We start from the raw sequence: 9,226 nt of genomic DNA, 5'->3' as shown, positions 1-9,226 counted from the left end.
GTTTCTCTAGCACTTTTGTTTTTATTTCAGATTTCCAGCCTGCGCAGTATTTTAGTTTCATCTAAATGATGTTGAACTTGTTCATTGCAGTTTCTGCCTGGACTGATATATTGCAACCAGTTTTGGGTGCCACACTTTAGGAAAGATGTGAAGGCAGACCAGAATGCAGAAAAGTATCACTAGAATTATCTCAGGGATGAGGGGTCTAGGTTGCCTAGATAGATTGGAAAACTTGGGACTGTTCTCTTTGGAGAAGGTTGAGAGGACGTTTGGTAGGGGGCATTCAAAATCATGAGGGGCTATGATATTTTTCAGTTAATTTTCAAGAAAAATCTTTGAAAAAAGAAAATTCAGATATTATATGATAGGCCCAGCGCTTTGCTCATGTTCTGATCTATTACAGGATTGTTCGCTTGTTCGGAGTTCGGTTCGCTGCCCTGGTCATTCGGCTCTCCCGCTCGTATTGTTCGCTTGCTCGGAGTTTGCTCGCGCGGCCCTTAGTTACGGCACCTGTAGCGGGGAGGAGGTGAGTGCTGGGCCTCTGAGGACGGCTCCATCTGGCGCTGTCTGAACTCCACAGATACTGGCTGCAGTTCAGTCAGGAACCTGGGGAGTAAGTTACCCGGGAGGGAGCGGTCACTTTCTGTGCAGGCGAGCGACAGCTGTTGGAGGCGGAGCCGGTGTGTGGCTGGTCACAGCGGGATGGAGATGTAGGAAAGCAGGAAACGGGGCCTCACTTTCTGACCATTGGGATATGGTCGGAGGAGAGGAGCTGTCCGTCCATCCTTCTTTCCTATCGCCAAACTATGTCTGGAATTTGTATTAAAAAATAACCTGGTTTGCCCCGGGAAGGTGGAATGGACGGAGGAGCCCGTGAATAGTCGGAGCGAATGCTTTCCCTCCCCCAGTGGAACCTCTAGAAGCGAGGCCGCTGCTGCTGCTGGCAGCACTGATGTGCCAACAATCTGCAAATTTCAGGTGGAAATGTCAGCAAACCGCGGGGTATTTGTTTATGTCTCGATTAAACGTTGTTTTAATCATTACATATTGTTGCTGTTGTACATTAAGAATTAATGCTAGTGACGAAAGGTCGGTTTGAGAAATAAAACGTCGGTATTTTATGACATTGATTTATAAAATTAAATCAAGGTAAAGGCGCAGATCAAGTGTTGCACGTAATAGTTGCATTCGCTTCTGTTTATGGATCAAGTGATGATGATAAAGAAACCTCTGAGTTTTCACCTGAAGTAGGTGACATTTTGCCGAAGTTGCCAACACTGAAGCTGAGACGTGTATGTTTTGGGTACGGATATGAAGATAGTTCAATTGCTGGCGGTTCTGTGGAAATACAGTTAGAGAAGAAGGCACCCAATAATTGGTGAGGGGAGGAAAATATTTGGAGTTTATTGTGTTTGGCCCTTCGTTGTTTCGGAATGTTTCACACAAGTGGATAAGTATTTTTCTCCAGTTTAAAATAGCTTAAGGAAAGGTAAGGGTTCTAGTTTTTAAAGTACATAAATAATGTAACTTTTTTTTACTGTATTTAACTTAAAGTAAGGGTTTTCTTTCAACTAGAAGCAGAGCAGTCCCGTGTTAGCCTGTAACATGTGGGAATCCTAGACACTCCTTGCGCTCTGACCGACCACGTGTGAGGGAAGTGCCACCAGCTGCAGCTACTTGAGCTCCAAATTTTGGAGCTTGAGCTGCAGCTGGAGGCACTGAGGTGCATCCGTGAGGCTGAGTTTCGTGGATAGCACGCTTTTAGACGTCACCCCACAGCTTATGGAAGTGCAGACACAGAGGAGATGGGTGACCATCAGTCAGAAGAAAGGTGTCAGGCAGGTAGTCAGGAAATCCCCAGGGTGCATCTTGCTTGAGAATTGTTTTTCTGTGTTTGAAAACGGTGAGAGTGCTGGTTCCTCTGGGGAGTGAAGTCATGCTCATGGCGCTGTGAGTCACTCAGCTGCATGGGGTGGGGGGAGGAAAAAGAGGGGACGAGCAACAGTGGTAGGAGACTCGAGAGTAAGGGGAACAGACAGGTGTTTCTGCAGCCGTAGACGTGACTCCAGGATGGTATGTTAACTCCCTGGTACCAGAGTCAAGGATGTCACTGAATGGCTGCAGGGCATTCTAAAGGGGTAGGGCAAACAGAGATTGTGATATATATTGGTACCAATGACCTAGGTAGAAAGAGGGATGCGGTACTGCAAACAGAACTTAGGGAGCTAGGAAACATATTAAAAAAAAACAGGACCTCAAAGGTAGTAATCTCTGGATTACATCCGGTGCCATGCGCTAGTGAGTATAGAAATAGGCTAGTCCAACTGAATGTGTGGCTGGAGAGATGGTGCAGGAGGGAGGACTTTAGATTTCTGGGATGGTGGGACCTGTACAAGGTGGACGGGTTGTACCTGAACCGGAATGGGACCAACATCCTTCTGGGGAGTTTTGCTAGTGCTGTTGGGGAGTGTTTTAACTAACTTGGCAGGGGGGTGGGATCCTGAGAGGAGGTTTAGCAGGGGGAGATGCACCGCCAAAATTAGAAGAGAGAGCAAGTGAGTCTGGAAGGCATAGAAATTATCAGCCAGTTAAGGCACAAGGGTGTTTGGCAAGGTTGGATGGTATTTTAATGCAAGGAGTCTGACGAATAAGGCAGATGAATTGAGGGCACAAATTAACACATGGAAGTATGATGTCATTGCTGTCACAAAGACATGGTTGAGAGAGGGACAGGATTGGCAGCTCAATATTCCAGGATATAGGGTCTTCAGGCAAGACAGGGAAGGAGGTAAAAGAGGAGTGGGTATCACAATATTGATCAAGGAATCAATTACAGCAGTGAGAAGGGATGGCATCTTAGAAGGCTCCTCAAATGAAGCCATATGGGTAGAACTGAAAAACAAAAAAAGAGCAATCACGTTGCTAGGAGTGTACAATAGGCCCCCAAACAGTCAGAGAGAAATAGAAGAGCAGATATGTAGGCAAATTTCAGAAAAGTGGAAAAATAATAGGGTAGTAAGAGTGGAAGATTTCAACTTCCCCAACATTAACTGGGTTAGTCATAGTATGATAGGTTTAGAGGGAGTTGAATTCTTAAAATGCATCCAGGAGAGCTTTTTAAGCAGTACGTAGAAGGTCCGACAAGAGGGGCGGTCCTGGACTTAATTTTAGGGAATGGAGCTGGGCAAGTGGTAGAAGTATCAGTGGGGGAGCATTTTGCAGACAGTGATCATAACTCTGTTAGATTCAAGGTTGTTATGGAAAAGGACAAGCTTGGGCCAGAAATCAGAGTTCTAAATTGGGGGAAGGCCAATTTTAATAAGATCAGATATGATTTGGCCAGAGTGGAGTGGGAGCAGCTACTTTTAGGTAAATCTGTATCAGAGCAGTGAGACTCATTCAAGAAGGAAATAGGGAGAGTACAAGGCCAATATATTCCAGTAAAGACAAAGGGTGGGACAAACAAATCCAGGGAACTCTGGATGTCGAGGGATATACAGGATTGGATAAAGAGAGAAGGAGAGGCTTATGACAGATACCAAGGGCTCAAAACAGCGGAAGCCCAAGAGGAGTATGGAATATGTAGGGGGGAACTTAAAAAGGAAATTAGGAGAACAAAGAGGGAGCATGAGAAAACCCCATTGGCAGGTAAAACAAAGGAAAATCCAAAATTATTTTACATGTACATGAAGGGTAAGGGGATAACTAGGGAAAGAGTAGGGCCCATTAAGGACCAGAGTGGTCATTTGTGTGTGGAGTCGGACGACATAGGTAGTGTTCTAAATGAATACTTTGTGTCAGTGTTCACAAGTGAGAAGGACGCATTGGTATGGAAATCAGGCAGAAGGACTGTGATATAATTAAAGGAATTAGCATAGAAAGGGAGGAGGTTCTAAGTGGTCTGGCAGGCTTAAAAGTAGATAAGTCTCCAGGCCCGGATGGAATGTATGCCAGGCTGTTGAGTGAGGCAAGGGAGGAGATAGCAGGGACGCTGGCAATAATTTTCCATACCTCTCTGGCCACAGGACAGGTGCCAGAGGACTGGAGGACAGCCAATGTGGTACCATTATTCAGGAAGGGAGGAAGGGATAAACCAGGCAACTGCAGGCTGGTTAGTCTAACCTCAGTGGTGGGGAAACTATTGGCAGCAATTCTGAGGGACTGAATTAATCTACATTTGGAGAGGCAGGGATTGATCAAGGACAGTCAGCATGGTTTTGTTAAGGGGAGGTCATGTCTGACCAATCTGATTGAATTTTTCGAAGAGGTGACCAGGTTTGTCGATGAGGGCAATGCATTTGACGTAGTCTACTTGAACTTGAGCAAGGCTTTTGATAAGGTCCCGCATGGGAGACTGATAATGAAGGAAAGAGCCCATGTGATCCAAGGCACTTTGGCAAATTGGATCCAGAATTGGCCGAGTGGCAGGAAGCAAGCAGAGGGTGATGGTCGAGGGGTGTTTTTGGTGACTGGATGCCTATATCCATTGGGGTTCCACAGGGATCAATGTTGGGTCCCTTGCTGTTTATGGTATATATAAACGATTTAGACTTGAATTTAGGAGGGTTGATCAGTAGATGACACGAAAATTGGTGGGCTGGTAAATAGTGAGGAGGATAGCCTTAGATTACAGGAGGATATAGTGGCAAATGGAAATTAATCCAGATCAGTGTGAGATGATGCACTGGAGCAGGACAGACAAGGCACAGGAATACATAATGAATGGTAGGACTCTGGGAAGTATCGAGGCTCAGAGGGACCATGGTGTGCATGTCCATCGGTCCCTTTAGGTAAGAAGGCAAATGGGATACTTGCCTTTACTAGTCTAGGCATAGCATATAAGAGCAGGGAGATTATGTTGGAACTGTATAAAACGCTGGTTAGGCCACAGCTAGAGTATTGTGTACAGTTCTGGAATCCGCATTATAGGAAGGATGTGATTGCACTATAGAGAGAGTGCAGAGGAGATTTACCAGGATGTTGCCTGAGCTGGAGAGTTTTAGTTATGAGGAGAGATTGGATAGACTGGGGTTATTTTCCATTGCGCAGAAGAGATTGAGGGGAAACATGATTGAGGTGCATAATATTATGAGGGGCATCGATAAGGTATACAGGAAGGAACTTTTCCCCTTGATGGAGGGATCAATAACCGGGGGCATAGATTTAAGGTAAGGGGCAGGAGGTTTAGAGGGGATGTGAGGAAGAATATTTTCACCCAGAGGGTGGTGGGAATCTGGAACTCATTCCCTGAAAGGGTGGTAGAGGCAGAGACCCTCATAACATTTAAGAAGTATTTGGATGTGCATTTGCGATGCCGTAGCATACAAAGCTATGGGCCTAGTGCTGGAAAATGGGATTAGAATAGTAAGGTACTTGTTTGAATGGCGCAGATTCAGTGGGCTGAAGGGCTTTTTTCTGTGCTGTAGACCTTTATGATTATGACAAGTGATTGAGATGTAATGATCAGGTTGGTTTCAAGAAATAATTTAAAGCAGTTATTGAGGTCAAGCTTGTGTCTATCATGTTGGAAAATACTGCCAACAATAAGCTCTTTATGGAAATATTGAATCCCAATGACATTTGCTTTCGGACTTTTCTTGCTGCAGTCAGACGTTCTGAGTGGATAAGTGGTTTTATTTTACTTGAGGAAATGGGAGGTCCCTTTCTAGCAACTGGTGTTAGGTGTCCTTGTGATCAAGGACTGATCACCATTTAGTAAAAAAAGAATGTCATGGGATTGAATGAATTGTCCATATTCTGGTCAAATTAGATGAGAAATGTCAGAGAAGCTACTTTAGGCTTATTATTTTTAAATATTCCATTATGTTTCATACTTTTAACAGTTTTACCTTGATAATTCAATTTTGTGCATTCAGGATTTTCGCTCCGGTGACTAAAACACTGAAGCCTGCTTTTCCTCTTCAATCTCATTCACAATGAAAAACTGTTCCATTTGCTCAACATAAACCATAAAGTCTGTCATAGCTGGATCTAAAGCCTCTAATAATGATGATCCCATTGGCACTTCTTAACAATTAAGAATACACACATACAGCTATCTGCTTCTGAACCCCAGCCTCCTGTGTAAAAAACAGAAGGTTCCTTTATTCCTTATTCTACACCAGAGGGCAATACATCTGGGACTTAGCACACCCTACTGACAGGATTTTTATATTACATGTTTTAACTGAAATGCCCTTACAAAAAGCATAAACGTTAAACACTTAGCAACCCCAAAGGTGTCCCAGGACCATTTTCAAAGGGATACCTTACCTCTCCAAAAAGTACCCTGGCTTTCCAAATGAATCCAAGATTAGACCAGCTCTTACCTGGTCTAATCTGCACACTTCAGTTTCACATTTCTGGGCTACCAAAATCTCACTTCAGTGGAGGCAGCTGATGATTTAAATGGCCAGTTACCTCCGTAAAACTCACATGCTGATGATTGCACAATGTTCAGTACCATTCATGACTCCTCGGATACTGAAGCAGTCCATATCCAAATGTAGCAAGACCTGGACAATATCCAGGCTTGGGCTGACAAGTGGCAAGCAACATTTGTGCCACACAAGTGTCAGGCAATGACCATCTCCAACAAGAGAGAATCTAACCATCGCCCCTTGACGTTCAATGGCATTACCATCACTGAATCCTCCACTATCAGCATACCAGAAACTGAACTGGATGAGCCATATAGCTGCAAAAGCATGTCAGAGGCTTGGAATCCTGAGACCAGTAACCCACCTGATTCCCCAAAGCCTGTCCACCATTTACAAGGCACAAGTCAAGAGTGTGATGGAATACTCCCCACTTGCCTGGATGTGTGCAGCTCCAACAACACTCAAGAAGCTTGACGCTGTCCAGAACAAAGCAGCCTGCTTGATTGGCACCACGTCCACAAACATTCACTCCCTCCACCACCAATACACAGTCGCAGCAGTTTGTACCATCTAGAAGATGCACTGCAGGAATTCACCGAGGCTCCTTCGTCAGCACCTTCCAAACCCACAACCACTACCATCTAGACAGTCAAGGACAGCAGACAGATGGGGACACCAGCACTTGGAAGTTCCCCTCCAAGCCACTCAACATCCTGACTTGGAAATATATCACCGTTCTTTCACTGTCACTGGGTCAAAATCCTGGAACTCCCTTCCTAACAGCACCGTTGGTGTACCGATACCAGCTGGATTGCAGCAGTTCAAGAAGGCAGCTCACCACCACCACCTCAAGGGCAACAAGGGATGGGCAATAAATGCTGGCCCAGCCAGCAAAGCCCACATCCCGTGAATGAATAAAAATATGCTTTGCACCCATAAAAGAAGGTTGTGCAGTTCATTAAACCCAGTGATACATCTGTTTTGAGTTTGTCTTTATTTAAAATTGGCATTTTCCCTATCATTTCAGGTTTTTCTACATGCTGCAGGAATTTTAATAAATCCTTGCCTCTGGTATACATGATTTTTATTTATTAATAATTATTGACAGTTTGTATTGAAGGTTTCAGTGGAACATGATATATGCTCTTGATGCCAATGGAACATGTTGTACTCTCTTGATGCACAAGGACATAATTTTCAAAACCATTCTAACTGCATCAAGGGAATTTAACCTTCTGGCATTGGCATTCAAATGGCATTACCATCACTGAATTCCCCACTTTCAACGTCCTGTGGGTTACCATTCACTAGAAATTGAACTGGACAAGGCATATAAATACTGTGGCCATAAAAGTAGGTGAGAGACTGGGAATTCTGCAGCAGCAATTCACTTCCTGACTCCCCACAGAACCTGACCACCATCTACATGACACAAGTTAGGAGTGTAGTGGAATACTGTGCTTGCCTGGATAAGTGCAGCTCCAATAACATGCAAGGAGCTCATCATCATTCAAGACAAAGCTGGCCATTTGATCAGTATCCTATCCACCAACTTAAACACTCATTCCTTCCACAGTGGCAGCAGTATGTCCTATATACAAGATGCATTGCAGCAACTCAACAAGGCTTCTTTGACAGGACCTTCCAATCCCGTGAACTCTTATCATCTGGAAGAACAAGGACACATGGGAATGCCACTACCTGCAAGTTCCCCTCCAAATCTCTCACCGTCCTGACTTGGAACTATATCGCCATTCCTTCACTGTCGCTAGATCAAAATCCTGGAGCTCCCTTCCTAACAGCACTGTGGGAACACATGCACCAGATGGACTGTAGCAGTTCAAGAAGGCAGCTCACCACCAAACTTCCCAAGGGCTATTAGGGGTGGACAATAAATGCTAGCCTAGCCAGCGAAGCTCACGTCCCGTAAAGGAACAAAAAAAAGAGAGTTCTGGTCAGTTCGACCAAAACATCTTGTTCAAGGTTCATGATTATAACTGATTGAATTAACCAGCAAAAAAGTTCTATAACTGGCAACTTCACTGTCACTGGGTCAAATTCTGGAACTCTCTTCCAAACAGCACTGTGGGAGTTCTTACAGCACAGACTGCAATGGTTCAAGAAGATAGCACCCCACCACCTTCTCGAGGGCAATTTAGGGGTGGGGAAATAATGTTGGCTTAGCTAGCGAAGCCCACACCCCATGAATGAATTTAAAAAAAACTCCTTGCTGTATTGTTTTGTGTGCTTAGTATGTAGATAAATTCTGCACAAGCCTTTTCCAAACCACATTCTTCAAATAATTTTCATAGTAGTTATAAAGGTGCAGGAACATTGTGGATTGTGCTGTTTTGTTAGTGAGCTATTTATTTTTCCCCTTAATTGTAAGGCAACTGCTTCTGTAATCTATGCTTTGGGTATTGCCTGTATACCTACTATTGAAGGAGGTCAACAGTTGTTCTGAGGTCTGAACTGTGAACGTTCCTTTGAAATCTACTGAATCCATCTTAAAGACTGGTACATTCGTTGCCACTAGATATCATTGGTGCACCTACGTAAGCTGTTTGTGGCAGAAATTGCATTTTGAAGAGATCCGTTTATTTTTATGCATTGCCAGGGCTTTTGGCAGATTCTGGGTACATATATATGCTGAGACACCATACAGTGCACTTTGGCTCATGGTAAGTAATTGATGATTCCTGTTGCACACTGCTGCAGCTTCCATTTCTATGCTAAGAATTCAAATCAGTAAATCAACCAGGTGTTTTTTATGTGAGAGCTGCAATTCAAAGGACATGGGATGCAAATAAGAAAACCTGATGGGGCATTCATTGTTCAATGAAATT

General features: G+C 44.1%; 1 protein-coding gene across 5 annotated transcripts in view; it reads left to right on the top strand.

Annotated features, from left to right (window-relative positions):
• The first annotated feature begins 418 nt into the window (after positions 1-418).
• Positions 419-9,226, top strand: part of heatr5a (HEAT repeat containing 5a) — a 181,100-nt gene continuing 172,292 nt past the window's right edge. For 3 of the 5 annotated variants that reach the window (XM_041214495.1, XM_041214496.1, XM_041214492.1), the window contains exon 1: positions 499-978. The gene's annotated coding sequence lies outside the window, so the exon portion shown is untranslated. The other 2 variants (XM_041214493.1, XM_041214494.1) reach the window with 2 other exon arrangements.

This window comes from Carcharodon carcharias, chromosome 20 (genome assembly GCF_017639515.1).
Source record: "Carcharodon carcharias isolate sCarCar2 chromosome 20, sCarCar2.pri, whole genome shotgun sequence".
In the NCBI taxonomy this organism is placed as follows: Eukaryota; Metazoa; Chordata; class Chondrichthyes; order Lamniformes; family Lamnidae; genus Carcharodon; species Carcharodon carcharias.
The sequence above is the reverse complement of the archived record's forward strand: the minus strand, read 5'-3'. Positions and strand labels throughout refer to the sequence as shown.